Raw genomic sequence first — 20,622 nt, forward strand, 5'->3', positions numbered from 1 at the left:
AAGTCGGACAACCAAGGAGTTAAAATATACACATTCATGCAGACTGTAGGAGGGGCGGAGTTGGGCAGCCAGGCAGAAAGGGGTCATGGCACGAAAAGCAGTGGCACCAGAAGCCTAACGCATCCTGGGCGTGTAAAGCATCCCGAGCGCAAAACTGCAGTGGGCAGATTCTGGGCACTCAGGTGGCTGGCAGACCCAGCGAGGTGGCAACTGTGAAGTGAGGCACTGCTCACAAGGTGCCTGGCTGTCTGGGCCACATTCGCACACAGATAAACCAGGCAAAATTGGGGGTGAGACAGACCCAGCAATCCAGGGTCCCAGCACTGGGAAACAGAACTTCGGGACACTGATTGAAAACACCTGTAGGGGTTGAGGCGCAAGAAGAGACTCCCAGCCTCACAGGAGAGTGCATTAGAGAGACCCACGGGGTCCTAGAACATACACAAGCCAACCCACACGGGCATTACCACTAGAAAGGTCCAGTTAGCTTGGGGGAAGTGGTGGAAAGGACTGAAATCTGATGGAGAGCAGAGCAAGCACCATTGTTTCCTCTCGGACCCCACCCCCACATACTACATCACAACCCAGCGACTGGGTTGCCCCGCCCTGGAGAACACCTAAGGCTCTGCCCCTTACTACGTAACAGGCATGACCAGACCCTCCCCGCCCCCCAAAAAATGGCTCAAAAGGAAGTACAAATCAAAACCGCAGAGCCAACACTTTTAAGCAACCAAGAGATAGCCAACCTATCAGATGCACAGTTCAAAGCACTGGTGATCAGGATGCTCACAGAATTGGTTGAATTTGGTTGCAAATTAGATGCTATGATAAGAGAAATTAAGGAAAATGCACAGGGAATCAACAGTGTTGGGAAGGAAACTGGGACTTAATAGAGTGGACCAGAAGGAAGAAAGAAACAATCAAACAGAAAAGAATGGAGAAATAAGAATTCAAAAAAATGAGGAGAAGCTTAGGAACCTCCAGGACATCTTGAAATGTTCCAACATCCTAATTATAGGAGTACCAGAAGGGGAAGAGGAAGAGGAAGACTAAGATACTGTAGTCAGGCCCTGGCTGGTAGGGCTCAGTGGACTGAGTACCGGCTGGCAAACCATATGGTCCCAGTTTGATTCCCAGACTGATTCCCAGTCAGGGCACATGCCTGGGTTGTGGGCCAGGTCCCCAATAGGGGGTGTTAGAGAGGCAACCACACATGATGTTTCTCTTCCTCTCTTTCTCCCTCCCTTCCTCTTTCTAAAAATAAATAAATAAATAAAATCTTTTTTAAAAAATGCTGTAGTCAGGCAAGGAAATTATTATTTATGAATTAACCCAAAGTGAAAGATTAGTTAGAGGAATGTTCTGGTTCTCAGAGGATGGAAATTACAATTCAGTTGCCACTTCTGGCTCAGTTGTATGGTTTTTATTAACTCTTAAATGTTAACAACTCAGAAAACTAAATATTACAATGCATAATATCAAAATCAGTTTGGACACCTTAAAGCCAGATTTTGTCTTCAGAACACCTAGAGAATTATACACATTAGATTCACAAATTTTCTGTTCCTCATGCGCATCTATGTTCTACCAGTTTATAAATGGACTCAGCAATGGTTCCTATGTTTAACCCATTTACCTCCAAATTATAATATTGAATAAAAGACTTGCCCCCTCTCCTTCCCTCCTTCATGGCTCCTCCACACTTGCTCTGACCAATCACTTCCTCTCTAACGTATCTAGATTGGCAGCAGCAGCAGACTGCAGATGTGCAGAGACCTGAAGGTGCCCTGCAGACGCAGCCCTGATGACTGAGCTACAGCAAGATGTGGAACACACATAGCCTGCCAGAGTGCTCGGGAAGAGAGAGAGCAAAGTGGGCACAGCCCACTCAGAGGCTGAGAATGGTGCGGAGGAGAAAAAGAAAGACTGCAGGTCACCAACAGCCCAGTCTCCCACCCCATCCAGCAAGGCCCAGTCCCCAGGCCAGAAGAGAATCATCTGCCTGAGGTCAAAATCCAGTTGTGATGGTATAAGAACAACTTTAAAACAGAAAGCAAAAATGACTCTAAGACTGAAAAGAAAAAAATGTTCATCTTCCAGCCAGTACAAGGCAAATAGCACTTTCACAAGTTGTTTCTTGATGTCCCAACTAAGGATAACTGAGGTTTTACCTGCGCTCTGTAGTAAGAATTATTATATGAAGGGAAACTCTTTACATCAGAACACTGGATTTGTTTTTGTTTCAAGGTCTTTGGAAAAGATACTAAGATCTCTATTCCAGCTTTCTCTACAACCCTAATAAAGAAAATCAGGCTCAGCCCAGCCCCAACTGGACACCGCACAGGGTTCTGCATCCAGCTCCACACCAGGTCCACACACGAAGAGAGTGCCTTCTCCACCCCAGAGAAGCCCCACCCACCTGAAGCCAAGATGTTAGTAAGTGGGCTAAGGCCAAGACTACCAAAAAGTGGCCACCGTGGGCGACATTCAAGGTCTTTGCAATGTTTGACCAGCCCCAGATCCAGGAGTTTAAGGAGGTCTTCAACATGATGGACCAGAGCAGAGACGGCTTCATTGACAAGGAAGACTTGCATGACATACTGGCCTTGCTGGGGAAGAACCCCACAGAGGAGTACTTGGAGGTCATGATGAGTGAGGCCCCTGAGCCCATCAGCTTCACCATGATCCTGACCATGTTTGGGGGGAAGCTGAATGGCAAAGACCCTAAAGATGTGATCCCCCAATGCCTTCACTTGCTTAGACAAGGAGGCCTCAGGTTTTATCCACAAGGACCACCTTCCAGAACTGCTCACCACCATGGGTGACCACTTCAAAGATGAGGTAGTGGATGAGATGTACGTTGAAGCACCCATTGACAGGAAGGGCAGTGTCAAATGTGGAGTTCACCAGCATCCTCAAACATGGTGCCAAGGTCAAAGATAACTAGGCTCCCCAGCCCCATGCCCAGGCCCCTATCCCAGTCACCTGCTCCCCCCACATGCAGTCTGCACCTGCTCCATGCCCATGGGACTCCCTCAGGGGAGCCTCCTTCTGAGGGGTTAGGGGCTTGGCTCCCAGTGGAGGAAAGGGGCCAAAAGAGAGCAGTCCCAGGCATGTGTCACGTAGCCAACGTGAAGCAGGTGTGCCCATTATGATCCTCCAAGAAAGGATCATCTAGGGAGCTGGGCCAGAGGGCTAGGCCTGCAGGTCGAAGGAAAGGCCCCACAGGAGAGCCCAGGCCTCAGCTGTTGCCTGCCTGGAATGGGCTGTCCCCACTGGAAGAGCCCCTTGTACTGCCCTGGGACACCACTTCATACGAACCCCATGCAGGGAATGAAAGCCCTTTCCCAGTCATTGCCACAAACACACAAACCTCACCACAGTCCCTTCTCGGAGGGCAGGATGACAGACCCCTCCCCTTGGCCCTGCCCCCACACCACTGGGAGTGTGCTCCAAAAGGTGCTGGAGGGTGGAGCTTGTCTCAGGGGAGGCAGAGTCTCTAATAGAAGGCTGAGCATGGGAAAGAAAAGAAAATGAAAGACAAGACAGGAAGGGAAGGGAAGGGAGGGGGAGGGGAGGGGAGGGGAGGGGAGGGGAGGGGAGGGGAGGGGAGGGGATCAGTCCTGGCCAGTGGTTCAGCTGGTTGAAGCATCAACGTACACCAAAAGGTTCTGGGTTCAATTCCCAGTCAGGGCACATACCTGGGTAGCAGTTTGATCCCAAGTCAGGGCACGTAAAGGAGGCAACCAATTGATGCTCCCTTCTCTCTCTCTGCCCCTTCTTCTCTCTCTAAAATCAGTAAACATATCTTCAGGTAAGAATTTTTTAAAAAGCAAACCTGCCCTTCTGGTGTCAAATGTCCTGATTATAGCGACATTCACAGACAGGTACATATTTGTTTCTTTATTCTCCAGAGATTCATCTTATAAACTATTAAAATCTGTATGTGGACACCTAGAAAATACGTGTTGGTAACTGTCCCTATCAATCTTCTCTTGAAAATAGTTTCCAGTTCTGGGAAGTCCACCCTTCATCTCTGCCTTTGGATTTCGTCCATGAGTTCTTAGGTCTGGATGGAGTGGCTCAACAAAGTAGGCAAGATAGTTCTGGTTCTCAGACTCCCAAATCCAAGAACTCTAGAGATTTCCATGTGACAAAATCCCAGACAGTTCTGAATGTCTCCAAAGGAAAAGCAAAACCAACTAGGGCAGAGGGCTATGTGAACAGAACACCTGACGGAAAAGCCAAGAGTCTCCCTGCACATGGCCAGTCAGAAACCACTGGGATCTTACACAGTCTCAGAAATGTCTGACTCTTAGCCATATTCTTATATTCTACACAAATGTCATCTGTGCATTAGTCATCTCGAACTTCTACATGAGATACAGAATTAATGCTCTGGCAGAGCAGCTAAGGTCACTAATCTCCATTGTGGACATCCATCATGCAGAACAGGCAGCACCATGCAGCGTGGCGTCACAGGAACAATTAAATGTGGAGGTCCTCTACTGAAAGTTTACAGCTAACATAATGAAATTAGAAAAGATACAGAACAACTTACAAAACTTGTTTGAGAACGGTGACTGACCCAACTGATTGGTTGGACCAACATGAAACCTCACTCTTCCGTTTGAAGGTGCTGCCAGAGGCGGCATTCTGATGGAGCGCTCCCTGCTGGCCGGAGGAACAAGCAGCAAGGCATCCACAGCCATGTGTGCGCTTGGTGGTCTCCAGCTCAGGAAAGCGGGAGGGGGATAATTTTGGTTCCTGTGCAATAAAAGTTGACCGTGACTCTCTGAGGAAGTTTTCAGCGCTGCTGCCTGAAGAAAAGAGACCATCTCGGGTGGTCTCAGGAAGAACCTGGTGAACATTCCCTTGGGTGACTGTGGTTCAGTGGTCATTATGAGTGTGTCAGCAAACACCCTCCACAACATGCCTTTTAGTCCTTCCCACCCTCCCTTACACTCCAGCCCTCAGACAAAGGCATATATCATGCACCAACAAACCTGATAAGGTCCTTTAAAGAATCAGCCATAACTCTCCAAAGGTAATAAAGAGCCCTAATGGACAGGCTTGCTTCAAAGAAATAACACCAGCATTTTGTCTCTCTTTTTTTTTCCCCTCTTCTACTATTATGTTCTGGTTTAAATCATCTGTGTATCTTAACTTCTCAATTGAATATTGGTAAGAATATTGGGCAAAGCAGATAAATCATCCCATTCACTGTGTTCTGTTTTGTTTTGCTCCTCTAACTAATACTCAGCTGAGCTGATTGTCACCCACCCCAAGTCAAGAATCTGTGAGACACGGGACTGAATCACTAAATAAATTTAGTCTGAAAACAAAAGTAATCTTTAAACCAAAAGTATAATGTGATTTGATACAGGATGAACAACACTGAATTGTTAAAGATTATAGGTGGATTATGCAAGTTTTGAAAAAGGATGCCTGTATTAAATGTTGAAACCCATTGCAGCATAATAGCATGCTCTTTATCTTTTGCTGACTAAAATAAAGAAATAACTGGTGGTTCCTAACTTCTGTTTGCCATATGGGTTGCCTGGTTTTTATTAATAATTATTTAGGTACCATAAGTTCTGTAATATAAAAGATATTCTGTTTTTATCTGCAACACACTTTGTAATTTTTAAAAGATTTTATTTATTTACTTTCAGAAAGAGGGGAAGGGAGGAAGAAAGACAGAGAGAGAAAAATCAATGTGTAAGAGATACATCAATAAGTTGCCTCTTGCACACCCCCGACTGGGGACGTGTCCCGCAACCCAGGCATGTGCCCTGACTGGGAACTGAACCTGTCACCTTTCATTTTGCAGGCCAGCACTCAATCCACTGAGCCACATCAGCCAAGGCACATTTTATAATTATTCCTATGAAATGTATTTTGCATAATTAGATAAGCTAATAACTAAATTGGTTACATCATTTGTATTATTTAGCCAACTGGACAAGAATTGTGCCTGATATACCTGGCTTTTAATAAATACTCACTGGTTAAAAAAAAACATTTGTCAATTGGGTTCTTACAAAAATAACTATTGAAGTATGGAATTTCCTCAGGAAACTAAAAATGTAACTGCCTTTTGACCCAGCAATTCCACTGCTGGGATTATACCCTAAGAATCCTGAAACACCAATTCAACAGAATCTATGCATCACAAAGTTCATAGCAGCACAATTTACATTGGCCAAGTGCTGGAAGCAACCTAAGTGCCCATCAGTAAATGAGTGGATGAAAAAACTGGCACATTTACACAATGGAATACTATGTAGCAGAAAGAAAGAAGGAGCTCCTACCCTTTGCTACATCATGGATGGAACTAGAGAGCATTATGCTAAGTGAAATAAGCCAGGCAGTGAAAGACAAATACCATATGGTCTCACCTATAAATGGAAACTAATCAACAAAACAAACAAGGAAGTAAAATATAACCAGAGACATTGAAATAAAGAACAAACTGACAGTGACTACAGGGGCGGGGGTAGAGGGATAAAGGGAGAAAATAGGGGAAGGGTCGTCAAGGAACATGCATAAAGGACACATGGACAAAGCCAAAGGAGATAGGGTTGAGGGTGGGAGGCAGGGATGGATGGGGCGGGGAAGGGTGGGGGGCGAGGGGGTGGGAGGAATGGAGACAACTGTACCTGAACAACAATTTCAAAAAGTATTTTAAAAATCACTGTTGGCATATAAACATGTGACAGTGTTACCAAATGATATTTTTTCAAGGCCTAGAGGACTTGGTTGTTGTCATATGTTGGGTTATTTTTTTAACTTACTGGGGTAACACTGGTTAACAAAATTATACAGGTTTCAGGTGCAGAGTCCTACAACATATCATCTGTACACTATATTGTGTGTTCACCACCCAAAGTCAAGTTCTGTCCATCACCATTTATCCCCCCATACCCTCCTCCACCTACCCACCACCCACCCTCCACCCGGGCAATCACCATACTGTTGTCCATGTCCATGATCAGTTCTTTCTCTTTTCTTTTTTAGCCCTCAACCCCCTCAAGCCTCCCACAGTTGTCAGCCTGCTCTTTATTTATGAATCTGTCTCTATTTTACTTGTTAGTTCATTTTGTTCATTAGATTCCACATATAAGTAAAATCATATGGTACTTGTCTTTCTCTGACTGCCTTATTTCACTTAGCATAATGTTCTCCAAGTCCATCCATGCTTTCTCAAGGGGTAAAATTTCCTTCTTTCCTCTTTTTTCAAGTCCAAGTAATATCCATTATGTACATGTACCATACCTGTTTTATCCACTCATTTACACTTGGCTTCCGAATCTTGGCTACTGTAAATGGCACTGCAGTAAACATATGGTTAACAAGTGATATTTATTCAGACCACAGATGATTCAGCAGAGAATAAAGGATGTAAATATCATTTAATACCTTTAGCTTCCATGCAATGGACATGGTCCTAGCCCAGTGCATTAATGAGGTTAGGGATCACAAGGTTTTCAACACAAATTACCTTATTTAATCTGCACAACTCTACAAGGTGAATATTATTTCTCCACTTTACAGATGGTGAAACTTTGTGATTCTGTGAAGGTTGGTAGCTTTCTCAAGGTCACCCAATTCTCAGTGGTAGATTGGGGAATTGTGTACAGATCTGTGAGAACCCAAAGGTTATTCTCTCAATCCCTATAGAGCATTGTGTATATTTTCCAGCTAGGACACCATCCCCGCTCAGGTGGAGGATAAAATACAGGATCGTGAGTTTTCTCTAACAGAAGGGTTGCTGCTAATAATTATCCTTGCATCATTTCCAAAGTTGTCAAGTCCTGAAAAAGCAATTACATAATTCTGATGACAGGCTTTTTATTATCAATGTTGGGTCCAAAATTGCCCAAGAAGAAGGGACAGTTACTCTCTGCTTGTCTCTAATGGGGCCCTAGTGGCTACGGGATTCCTGTGAAGTGCTGGACCTGTGATTCCCCCAAACATCCTTCCTGCACTGAGGGCTGAGTCCATGCACTACAACCTCCTGTTCACGCAGACTTAGCCTGAAAACCCAGTGAGAGTTCCTCTCCCTCAGACCAATAATCTCTGGCCAGGTCCAGAAAAGTGAATTAAGCCTGGGACTTCTCATGACCGTGAAGATTGCCATTCTTCTTGGGTAGATCAGTGGGACTCCATCAATAACTGCTTGTTAAGGTGCAAACAAATAAATACAAGTTTAACAAAATAACATTAGGACAGGGATGGTTCCTTCAAGGAAACATAAGTTGACAGTCAGCCTCAGGATCTGCAGTGGTCTCTAAAACAAAGAGAAGATTCGTCCTGGGCTGTGACTGTGGCCCATGGATGCCTGGAAAGCAGGAAACTTTCTCCTTCTGTGGAAAGCAGCTCTCCGTGACTGAAACTCCTTAAGGACCAAAGTCAGCCAACCAAAAAGGGGCCTCTCACAACTGGACATTCAGAGGGGACACAGGACCCCTGTTCCAATGGCATAGATCCCAGGACGAGGTCCCTGCCCTTGCTCTGGGAAACTTTTCCCTGTCTGGGGCAGTGGGACCAGGGCAGACCTGGGAGCATCTAGGTTAGGGATTGCAAGAAAATGGAAAGGGGAGGAGGAAGAAGAAAGGGGGAAGATATCCCACCTGGGTAATCATGGCATGTAAATGACTGGACACGTAGCAGGGGGCTGTGAGTCTCTCTGAAGTATATAATTGATGGCCTTGAGCCCTCAAAGGTGTGTGACTGGGGGAGAGTGTTTCCCCTTACAGATTTTCTCCCCTTCGGGCCTTAAACTGGCCATAGCTGGGGACAGAGTGCCCTGTCCTGTGGTGTCCACAGCCTCAGGACCCCCAGGGCTCCAATTAAAGTATATAAGCATTAGGAACCATTTTGATATTTTTAAAGATTTTCTTTTCATTCCTCCTTGCAGCGTTGGGTTTGATGCTAAATTACTGAGGCCCCTGGGCAGTTCCCAGATCTCTAAGAGGAAGGATTTTGTTTTAAAAGGGGGACTTCCAGAATTTGAACCTAGGACCTTTTACGCCCTAAGCAAGACACTTATCCCAGACCACCAAGCTACCCAAGGTTCTGCTTTATAATTACATGGCTCCCTAGGGATGGGATGGGCGGGGCCAGTGGCAGGAAGACTCCGATTTCACACCCACCGGAAAGGGTTCTGTTCTGGGGCCCATGGGCCCTTGCACGCCTCCCCCCTCCCCCACACCACCCCCCCTCCCCGGCCCAATCTGAGGACTCCAGTGCTGGCAACAATGAACCCTTGCCCCCACCCCTAGCTAGAAAGGACAGCCGGTGGGGTTAGTGATCTATGCATCCCCATGCCCTTGGGTCAACCACAAGGGCTCTGGGAACTCAGTGGGGCAATACCAGCAGGAGCTCTGGTCCCACAGGGCAGCGCTGGGTGTCTTTTGAACTTCAGTCCCTGCGAGGTCTTGAAAAGGCTGCACCCCTATCGATCCTCACTAAACGCCCTGGCGGAGCTTCTCTGGACTTCAAGGTCAAAGCCAAGAAAAAGAACCACCTAAAGTGAGACTTGAGCCCACGACCCTGAGATTAACAGTCACATGCTCTACCAACTGGGCTAGCCAAAAGTCCCTAGGGATGTATTGTCGTATCTAAATGTTTCCAAGTGCTTGAAGGTGGTGGGAACTAGGTTAGGTAATGAATTGGATCTAGGTACACAGGGCAGGTCAACAGCTACAGCTTCCCCCACTTCAACAAGGGTGCCCCAAGTCCAAGACTTCACTCACCACCCAGTGGCCTCCAGCTGAGAAACTGGCCTGGTCCCGTGCCCACCACCATGGAGCTGGCATCAGGCACTGGGAGGAGCAACCCGAGCAGCTCCGAGAAGCAAGAGGAAGGAAGAAGGGATCTGCAAGTGAAAACTTAGGCTAAAATATATCACAGTTACACAACTGATCCCTTGAAGAACGTCTAGATTATTTCCAGGGTTTTTTTTTAACTGTTACAATATTACAGCTATAAGCATTCGTGTACAGTTCTGTGTGTGTGTGTGTGTGTGTGTGAGAATAAGTCATAAATCTTCATTTTTCTGGGATAAACACCCAAGTGTCTGTACCATTTTATATTCCCACCAACAGTATTTGAGTGACCCAGTTTCTCCTGTAAAATGTTCAGTAAAAAGAGAGTGTCAGCATCCTCGCTGCGTTTCCAACCTCAAGAGAATGTCTTCAAGGTTTCATCAAGTATGAAACTTGCTATAGTATTTTGTAGATGATTTTGGCAATTTATGAATATTACCTGCTTTTCTAGTTTACTGAGAATTTTTTTTAAAGATTTTATTTTTATTATTTATTTTTAGAGAGGGAAGGGAGGGAGAAAGAGAGAGAGAGAGAAACATCAATGTGCGGTTGCTAGGGGTCATGGCCTGCAACCCAGGCATGTACCCTGACTGGGAATCGAACCTGCGACACTTTGGTTCGCAGCCCGCGCTCAATCCACTGAGCTACGACAGCCGGGGTCTAGTTTACTAAGAAATTTTAAAATCATGAGTGAAAGTTGGATTATAGCAAATACATTCCCTTGAACTTACTGAATACATTACTAAATTATCTAATATCAAATCAACTCTATATTTTCCAGGATAAACTCAACTTGGTCGTGGTATATTGTTCTTTTTCTGTGTAAGTTTTGGTTTTTGGCCTTGTCTAGTGTGGTTCAGTGGATTGAACGCAAGCCTGCGAACTGAAAGGTTGTGGGTTGGATTCCTGGTCAGGACACAAGCCTGGGTTGCAGGCCAGGTCCCCAGGAGGGTGAGTGTGCAAGGCAACCAATGGGTATTTTTCTTGGATACTGATGTCTCCCTCTCTTTCTCCCTCCCTTCCCCTCTCTCTAAAAATAAATAAATAAAATCTTTAAATTTTCTTATGGTTTCTTAGTATTTTGTTTAAAAGTTTACATCTATTTTCATGAGATTGTGATTTTTAAATTCTTTTTTATGATCTTCATGTTTAGCTGTTTGGGGGTTCAACCCACAATTCAGGCATGCACCCTGAACCAAGAATTGGGAATCAAATCCGTGACCTTCCAGTTTGCAGGACATCACCCAAACAACTGAGCGGTACCGCCCAGACAGCTCTCACAGTTTTATCGATAACATTATGTTTCTCTAAGATCTGTCTTTGAACGAAGGCATCGAGGGTTCAATTCCCAGTCAAGGCACATGCCTGGGTTGCAGGCCATGGCCCCCAGCAACCGCACACTGATGTCTCTCTCTCTCTCTCTCTCTCTCTCTCTCTCTCTCTCTCTCCCTCCCTCCCTTCCCTCTCTAAAATAAAAATAAAATCTTTAAAAAAATATCTGTCTTCAGGATTTGTCACTAATCTCTATTGTATGCTTTTTTTCTACTTCACAAATTTAATCTTTTCTCATTATTTTCCCCTTGTTCTAACTTCTTCATATTTATTATTGCTATCCTTTTTCTAACCTTCTGTCATCAGTTTTCAACATTTCTATTATGCACATTTGAAGCTGTCAGTTTCCCCTCACTGCTGCTTCAGCTCTGTCCGACAGTTTTCAGTATGTAGTATTTTATCATCATTTTCACAGTGTTTTCTTTTTTAACATTTGAGATGGTTTTAATTAAATATACAAAAGCAAAATAGATCAAGCAAGCCATAAGAAGATAGGACTACTTAAGAGCATCTTCTGTGGACCGTGGTACCGCATTGTTCAAAGTGCTTTCTAAATCCCATTGCAATTTCTTTCTCAACCCACGGAAATTTTAGAAGTGTGCTGTTTAATTTGCAATCATATTGGGATATTTTAGGTTTTTCTTTATTTTTGCATTTATTTTGACTTATTTTTAGTTTACTATTTCTCTCTACTTTTTAATTGATGGTTACACACATCTTTTGAGTTTTGTTTTACTTTTTGTGTGTTTTTCTTTTTAGAAGATGATTATTTTTTATTTTAGAGCATTTTACATAGTTTCTATTCTCAGAGATATCTTTTCATTATTGTCTTTCATGTTTTTATGGATAATAAAGATAGTTGTATTGTAGTCTATGTCTGGCAATCTTGGCATCTGAAATCTTTGCAATTTTATTTCCATTGCCTTCCTTGGTTCTTTTATGGTGTTTTGTTTGCACTGGAGTGCCTTGTTTTTTATTGTGAGTTGCTCATTTTCCTTGTAAACATTTTTCATGTGGGGAATTTTTTGAGATCTAGAACAAAAGTGTATTTCACCACAGAAAAGTGTTTATACCAGGAAGAGGCTCAAGAACTTATCAGTCATGGGTCAGTTTAAACCGAATCATTTTGAGCCCCCCACCCCCACCTCAATTGGCTGTCTGGTACACAGAATTGGAGTATTCATAATCTTTGGTTCATGGCACACTCTCAAACTCACCATCCCAAACAAAGGTGAGGCAGGAGATAATCAGGAAGGAAGCTCCAGAGGCCCCCGCAGGGCTGAGGTAGAAAACATCTATACATGACAAAGACCCCCTAAGACGGGTTGTTCCTGTTTTCTGGGATAACTCTGAATCATAGAATGTGCCTGCGCGCTACCCCTGATTCATTATAATATCATTATAATGAAATAACATTGTGGGACTCCCTTCTCCAGTAGCCAATCAAGAAAATCATGGGAAACCACACATGCGCAGTAGCTTTGAAATCCAACTCCTGGTACCTGCGCAGGAAAAGCCCGCCAAAGGCTAGCAAGGGGGCTTCTGCCCGTATAAGAATAGAATCCCCCCAGCCCACGTGGCCCTTTCTCTGCTCAGAGTTGGCCCACTCCCGAGTCCTGTGGAGTGTACTATCACTTAATAAATCTTCCCTCTTTCTTTATGCTATAAACTTTGTGTATTCGGTTCAATTCTTTGTCCTCGATCACTAAGAACCTGGTTACCTGTGCACACCTGTGACAAAGGGAAGACCCTGCCAACAGTATTAGTCCAATATTATGGTCCTCTCCAGTGTAGCCCCCTGCCCCGCCCCTGGTCCTGCCGGAGGCAGATGCTCTTGCTACCGCTTGGCACTCTTTTTTCCATCACATGCTAAAGGAATCAGCCGGCAAGCACTTGGGACTTCATGGAGGACTTTCCCTGAGCCAAACAGGAAAGGCTGGAGGAGTTAATCCCTCTCCCCTGAGGCCCACCCTCCTCCCACCCCCAGGTACTGGGGGGTAAGATGCCTTCCCAATGAGGCAGTGTTTTGTAAGATTTGACGCCAGGAGGCATCCCTGCTTAGGGTTCTGCAGAGTATTCACCCCTGTAGAGCTCTTGGATGTGGTCTGTTAAACTTAGTCACAGGTAGAAGATATTGTGGCAAAGTGTGTGGTCTCGTGAATCCATTGCTTGAAGCTATTTACTAGTGGGTCATGAAGTGGGGCTGTAACCACATGGGATCGTGTAGCCTTGGAAAAACAACACGTCGGCTACTATTGTTCAAATGCTTGGATTTTCTAACTGTTCCATGATAGTGGGATCAGGCGTTCACCAGGTGTTCGTGTCTGGGCTCCTCCCACCCACGCACAGTCGGAGCCCCAGAACAGAGGGGACCGGGCTCCTGGTGGGTGCTGGGGCTCAGGGCCTCAGTGCCCTGCGCAGGAGCTCCCGGGATCCTTCCCGACCTCAAGCAGGGAAACCCGGGAGCACCACGAGGCCACGCCTAGATGAGGGGTGAGGGGTGACGCGCTGGGGGCGGAGGGAGGCTGCCTCAGAGGCCTGCTGCCAAAGGAGCCCATCGCCCGTTTCTCCTCCCCAGACTCCCAGTCTCTTTCGCCGAGGCCCTGGCTTCTTGAACTCGGGACTGTGCGGCAAGCCCCAGGCTGGACGTTTAAAAGGTGTCCAGCGTCTGACTAGAGAAGAATGGGTTCCTGATGCACACGAGAACGAACACCCGACTCGGACTAAACAGAAGGTCGGGAGGCAAGGTCTCGCGCTTCGGAAATTTTATTTTATTTTTTTAATTAAGGGTAGCGAGAGGCACTTAGTCAGACTTACATAAATTACCTCCCAGGGAGCCAAGCTTCGCGATCCTGCACTGAGATCTCAGGACCGACCCCAGATCTCTGATCGCCGTCTGGAGAGTTAAAGAGGGCCGTCCGGGATCCCTCGCACCCCTCGACCACCCGGTGGCTCTTTGTGGCTGGTGTGGCGTCTGGAGCAGGACCCGCAGAGATGGTGGATCTGCGCCGGGGGGAGGCTCGGATTTCAGGCTCGCCCGGAAGGCAGCCCGGCGTTCCCAGGGCCCGCAAAGCAGGGAACAGCCCCCGCGCGCCCCACACGTCCAGCGCCGACCCGCATTCCTCCGCCGGCTGCCAGCTCTGCTCTGCGCTGGGACAACAGAGGTCCTCTGGCCGCGAAGCCCGCGAGTCCCTCCGCCGCCCTTGGCCTACTCAGCACGCTGGTTCGCGCGGGGCAGGGGGACGCTCCAGCGCGGCAAAGGTGCGTGGAGGGCCTGGAGCCCCGATCACTTGGGGCCCTCGCTTTGAAAAACGCCGCACCTCCACCGTGTGGCACCCCGTGGGTGCTGTCCACAAGCCTGCGGAGCGCATGCAGAAAACAGCCACCGCCGGCCCTGCTCTCCGCCCCCCACCCGGCGCCAGCTTATGCAGGCCCCGCGTCCCGCTCCCGCCCCAGACAAGATCCAAACCAAGAAAACGAGGTGCTGGTGTGGGCCCTCCAGTCCCAGAGGCTGGAGGCTGACGCCGAGGATCGCTTTGTTCAACGGACCAAACCAGCCGGTCAGCAATGGTCCTGGCCTCCGGTGCCCTGCGATGGTCTGACACCGGGAGGGGCTCCTGGAGGGAGGTGGGACGGGCCACCAACACCCCGCGCCAAGGCGGGTCACTGGTGCCCTCCCCGGCTCACCAGGGCGAGGAGGCCTCCGGTCCCCACATGGAGCGCGAAGTCCCACCACCCCTCCGGATCCACGCTGCTGACTTTCCTCCCTCTCCCACCCAGAATGGCCTTTCGCCTGAGTGCGCGCGGTAGGGACCACGGAAGCTCTGCGGCTGGTAGCCCGACCCCCAACTAAAACGCAACTTGTAGGATTTAACGCGGGACTTGAGCGGCGGTCATTTCTACCTCTGAGAGATCTGTACGCCTAGAGCAATCCACGAAGCACTTCCCCTCACTCAGAACAACCTCCTTTCCCCCCGGGACCGTCTCCTCTCACCGCGGTCGGCCGCTAGCTGGGGGTCCCCGCGGAAGGAATGCTGTCTGCGTGGCTAGGTCCCCCACCCGCTTGTGCCTACCGTCTCCCGTCTTCCGCTGAAGACACAGAGGGGGAAAGAGGGGCTCATTCGGGATCTGAACCTGGACCTCTTGCGCCCAAAGCGAACCAGACCCCCTAGACCAGGGACTTTCAACCGGTGTGCCACAGCAGGCACGCCGATGTGCCACAAGAACTTTTAAAACATGAAACGCCTATTGAGTCAGGGGCATTGACCTTGGTTCCCTTAGATTGTCACATTTTTAAAAAATGACAACAGCCAACACAAAAGTTGTTCAGTGTGAATGAACAAAAAGTATACCTACTTTTTATCATGTCAATAGAAAAAATATGTTTGGGCATGCTGCAGAATTCTAGTCACTAGTTTACGTATGCCGTGAGATGGAAAAGGTGGGAAATCGCTGCGCTAGACCAACAAGCCACACTTGCTTTGCTCCGCCCCCTTCTTTTTTCTTTCTCCTTCTCCTGCAGCTGACGCTGGAAAACTTACAGCGATCGGCTTGACGATCAGCTTGACGGCTTGGTTGTTAGGATGCACACAGTGGGTTCACAGCCACCTGCTCCCTCCTCAGGTGAGCAGCTGAGCTGCTGCAACTCTCAGAAGTCCCCCTGAAACCACCCTCTTATGCCTCCTGCCAGGGTGGGGGCCTCCCCCTGGGTTGCAGGTGGGGAAAGGAGAGTCTGAGGGTTGCAGCCAGGCCCACAGTCAGGCTGCTCCCACACCAGGGCCAATCCTCTGTCTCCAGTGGGCATCCACCCTCCTGGGCCTGAGGCCTCTAGTTCTTAGTGGAGAGGGAGGGACAAAACAGACACTGGAATTCCCAAACTGCTAAACATTAGTGTCCCTGTACCCATCTACCTGATCAGATATCTGAATCAGACTTCCCCAAAATTACCTCATGGAGACCACGGAAATGAGTCTGGACAGTGTTGCTGAGCAAGAGGTTAGCAGCAAAAGGAGTTTGCATCAGTCCAAGGGATTATTTTGCTTAGTGTGCAGAGAGTCAAGTCCTGGAAGAGTCCAGTTTTCAGCCTTTCTAGTCTTTTAACTCCCTGTGGAGTTAAACCCTTGTGGGACTCCTTCCCAGGGCCTTTGCTAACGAGGAGCAAGAAAGCCCTCTGGTTGGCTTTAAAGGGCTCATTGGTCTTTGCTTTGCCCTGGGACTGGGTGGCTGAACTGCTACTCTCTTGGCCCTCCAGAAATATCCAGAAGGCAGATCCTGGTTCAAGGGGCAGACATCTCAGAAGGTCAGAGCCCAGCACAGCTTCCTGGGGTGAGTGGGCCTATGCTTTTATTATAACTCTTTATTATAACTTGATTTTATTTTAACTCTCATTGTGCCCCAGTAGGGAGCTTTTTAGGCCAAGGTGGAAAATCCAGAGCAGAAAAACAACCCACAAGCATGAAAACCACCTATGAGGAACCAGGAACCCAAATGCTATCACAGCCCACAACTGGTGAATTTTTTTTAAAAAAATGCCCACACTGGGGCTCAAACCCATGGCCCTGAGATTACAAGTCTCATACTCCCCTGAATGAGCTGGTGGGGAACCCACACAGCTACACCTTATTGCATCTTTCAGTTAAAGCCGGGTCTCAGATCAGTGTGATGTCAGAGTCAAAACCAGACTGTGGACAATATTTTCAGTCATACACATTCCTTTCAACCCAGACCACAAAGGTCACACGTAGCCTGAGACCCGCAGTGGTGCTGGGTGCCAAGTTGGGTCCTCGTCATTGTCCTTGCCCAGAGTCCCTGGGTTCTGGAAACACCCTGAAGCCACAGGAAGTGGGTGCGTCAGCTTAAGGCCACTCCAGGCATGGGGGAACCTGGGACAGCTTCCACAGGGTAACAGAAAGCAAGTGGATTCCTTCTCCCCTTGAAATATTTTGCTGAACTCAGACTCAAATCCATCTGAGTTACCTAGTGGGAGCGGGCCCTCAGGATCCAGCTTTTGCGGAAGGAGTGGCACAGAGCCAGGAACTGATGATTTGGGACAAGAGACTGTTCAGTTTCCTGCCCAAAGGGGTCAGGAGGAGTGTGAGGTGGGGAGGTGGGAGATGCTCAGGGAATTGAAAGGGGCCTCAGAGAGAAAACCCGGCTTCCACTGGACCAGCTGTAAGAGTGGGGCTGGGATGGATGAACAGGCTGGAAACTCAGAAAGTTTATGTTGCAGTCTTAAGGCACTGTTCTAAATGCTTTGCAAAAAAAAAAAAAATAAGTGTTAATATCCCAAATAAATCTTTGAGGCATGAGGTGCTAATATCCTCACTATACAGATGAGTAAACTGAGGCCCTTGAGAGCCCAAGTATTATAGGTCCAGATTTATGGAGTCCAGATGGGGATTGAGGAGCCTGGTCCTGTAACCCTCCCCCACCTCTGAAGGAACTGCCCAGGATTTGTGTCCTGGGTCTTTCACACCGAAGGCGAGGCTCCAGACCCCACACCACAAGCTAATTGGCCATGAAAATTTCCCAGTGCAAGGTTTCTCAAGGGAGCACAGAGTTCTCCAGAGACTGAGGTTCAGGAATGAAACCATATTATAAAAATATTCTTTGTGCAAGGCAAGGGCTTGCCAGGTATTTGAATCCAGGGCTTCTCACTCCCAGAGCCTATAGAGTATCCCTAGATTAGCATATTCATCAAGGCCAGTCTCTCTACCCACCTCTTCCTTTCTTTGAAGAAAGTGGTTTTGCCCCTCTGGTTCTGTGGGGCCTGTAGCCATCCATTCTTCTGTAAATTACTGGCTGACACAGGCCTTGAGCTGGGGTTACAGTGAGTATTATACCTGCCCAGGGGACTTCAGGGACAGTCGAGCTGTGATCAGGGACAGGGTTTCCTAGGTGATGGAAGGGGTCATTGGGAAGAAGTACTGCCAGGCTGGAGCAGGGGAGGTGAGCACAGAGGAGTGGGACTGCCTGCATTTGGGAAGGGAGGACAGAAAGCCCCAGAAATTGACCCTGGCTGGTGTGACTCAGTGGATAGAGGGCCAGCCTGTGAACCAAAGGTTTGTAGGTTTCATTCCCAGTCAGGGCACATGTTTGGGTTTTGGGCCAGGTCCCCAGCAGGGGGGCATGCGAGAGGCAACCACACATTGATGTTTCTCTCCCTCTCTTTCTCCTTCTCTTCCCCTCTCTTTAAAAATAAATAAATAAAATTTAAAACCAAAAAAAAGAAGGCCCCAGAAATTGGAGTCAGGTTTAATTTTAAACACATTTTTTTTCTTATTCCCTGTACTATCCTCACTGTCACTGGGGCTCCTGACTTCCTCCTGAGAGTGCAGGGGAGGGAGGAGGAGCATTGCTTCCATGGGTCTGAAGACAACTTGTCTGGAAAAGGCTAAGAGGCCACATCTTGGGGTGTCATTTGGGCCCTTTAATTTTGTGGGATCCAGTTTGGTCTGATCCCTGCAATGGGATGGTATGATCTGTTCAAGCTGGGGACCCGGAGCAGATGGAGACCTCAGTTAAAGCCACAGACCCATAGAAGGAGGCCCAAGGTGGGGTGTGGGGCGAGTCCCTGCGATAAGAGCCTCAGCTCAGCAGGCCCCTTCCCCCACACAACCATGTAGGGCCCTGCACTCCAGGTCTGACTCTGCCTTTCTATGTTTAAACCACCTCCCCCAAAATTAACCCTCCAAACACAGGGAAGGAATCCTACCCAAGTACAGTATTACCTCCTCCTCATAGAAAGAAGAGCCCAGAAGTTTTTCTCTGGAAGATCTCTAAACAGAATTAGTTGTTGAAAAGCCTGAGAAAGCCCAAGAGGGATCATACCCACGAATCATATTAAAAGAACTCTCTGGCCTTTGATCGGAGACCTCAGGTGACTTGGTTGCTGATGTTCCAATGCTGCAGCGCGAGAAAACGCAGAGAACGCAGCCGCGGCTTCAGTCTCGGGAGAGTGGCTGACTTACCAGAGCTGCCGCAGCTGTGGAGACGGGTCCACTTCTCTTTCGATCTCGAACAGGCCTCCACTCTGCGTGTTCGGTTGGGATGGTTCGAGGTCTGGGGTCGCTGAGCGCGCAGCCCCAGCGCTGGAGTGTGAGGAGTGCGGCTGCCTGTCTCTTCGTTGGCGTGGTCCTGGGTCCAGCACCAAGGGCATCATCCTGGGACAAGGCGACAGGCGGAGCTGGGTTGAGGACAAGGAGGGATGGGACAGGACAGGGCACGGCAGAGAGAGGTGGGGCGATGCCCGTACTCCTCGCCTGCGCTGAGCCCTAAACACAGAAACGAGCACAGCAAAACGCTGGAACGGTCGTTGCGGTGAACGTGGGCCCCTTCAACACCGCGGGCGCTGCGCCTCCAGGTACCCACCAGCTCTGGGCGCCGCCAGTGTGGAAAGGGTGGGGGTTCCTGGAAAGGAAGCTGGCACCCGGTAGCCTAACAGAGGAGGCACTGGCCTCCTAAACCAGGAATTATGGGACCCATCCAGGTACAGAACTTTGGGGCAGCCTTGTGCTGGTGTGGTTCCCCTGCCAAAGATTGTCAGCTGCCACTGAAAGCTGCACCTTCATGATTCGGGACGGGTGTTTCTTTACAGCAGCGAAGACGAGAAAAGAAACAGGCGGCTCGGCAAGAGTGACCCACGCTGTTCAACATCCCCAACCATTAGAACTGCCTAACTCTGAAATGGCCAGAATTTTTACCAAACACTCACGAGCACCTACTATGTGCCAGGATGCTGTGTTAAGCATTTTTTTCAAACCTAACTCATAAATGTTTGCTGCATATGCTGTTATCACTCTCGTTTAACAGATGATGAAAATAAATAAGGCCTAGATGGCTAAACTTCGCATCCAGAGCCTGGGGCGGGAGAAATGAGATGCCCCGCTCTGTGCACCTGAACTAGAAGGGAGCGTTTTTTACAGTTAGGGTCCATGTCAGCATGTGGTCCCAGGACCTGTGCCCCGCCAGGGAGAGCCAAGCCTCAGGCCCAGCTCAGTCCTTTCCTGCAGCCACAGACATGGACCACGCCTGCCGCTTAACATTTTCTGGTAGCACATTAAAAAAAATGAAGTAAAAAGAAACAAGTAAAATTAATTGTGATGATATATTTTACTTAATCCAATATATCCAAGACATTCCAAGACATAATAAGATATCTTACTGTTTTTGTACCAAGTCTTCAAAATCTCATGCATATTTTACACCTAGAACAGCATCGTCTCAATCAGACTGGCCATATTTCAAGGGCTCCAAAGCTACACGTGGCTGTCGGCTACTGGTCTGGAGAGTGCAGCCCTAGGCCAGAGAGCCACACAGACTTTTGCCTAGTCCAGCTTCAGCTGCAGCTTGGGACTTGTTATCATCCCCGTGTAAAGTAATGGAAAGCAAAAGCCCACAACTTGGGCTCAGACTGGGACTTAAACCTGGGATCTCTTACACTCAAAGCCAAGAATCA

The 20,622-nt window shown here is 48.0% G+C and overlaps 1 pseudogene; it reads left to right on the forward strand.

The window, feature by feature from the left end:
• The first annotated feature begins 1,789 nt into the window (after positions 1-1,789).
• Positions 1,790-5,412, forward strand: LOC114495363 (annotated as a pseudogene).
• Positions 5,413-20,622: the final 15,210 nt, after the last annotated feature.

This window comes from Phyllostomus discolor, chromosome 3 (assembly GCF_004126475.2).
Source record: "Phyllostomus discolor isolate MPI-MPIP mPhyDis1 chromosome 3, mPhyDis1.pri.v3, whole genome shotgun sequence".
NCBI lineage: Eukaryota > Metazoa > Chordata > Mammalia > Chiroptera > Phyllostomidae > Phyllostomus > Phyllostomus discolor.